The sequence below is a fragment of the Fulmarus glacialis genome, unplaced genomic scaffold (assembly GCF_000690835.1).
Source record: "Fulmarus glacialis isolate BGI_N327 unplaced genomic scaffold, ASM69083v1 scaffold12034, whole genome shotgun sequence".
Lineage (NCBI taxonomy): Eukaryota > Metazoa > Chordata > Aves > Procellariiformes > Procellariidae > Fulmarus > Fulmarus glacialis.
Window position 1 is genome coordinate 2,368 of NW_009208725.1, and position 309 is coordinate 2,676.

Here is a 309-nt window from a genome sequence, read left to right on the forward strand (position 1 = left end):
AGCTTCCTGGATCATATCTTCCATTTCACCCTGAATTTGGGCAATGTCTGTTTCCAGCTTCTTCTTGGTGTTGATCAAGCTGGTGTTCTGTTGAAGAAAAACCACAGTGTTTTCTCCAGCAGCTTTAGACCTTATTTAGGAAAAATAAACTGCCTATTTGTATTTATGGTTTTATTAATGTTTTCTATGAAGAATATGCACTGCTGATTAATGGTAAGGGTAGACTGCTGAAGACTCAGTGACATATAGTTGATAAAACCCCCAAATATACTTAATGATCATTTCAGTTCTCTAAGAAATGTAAATATT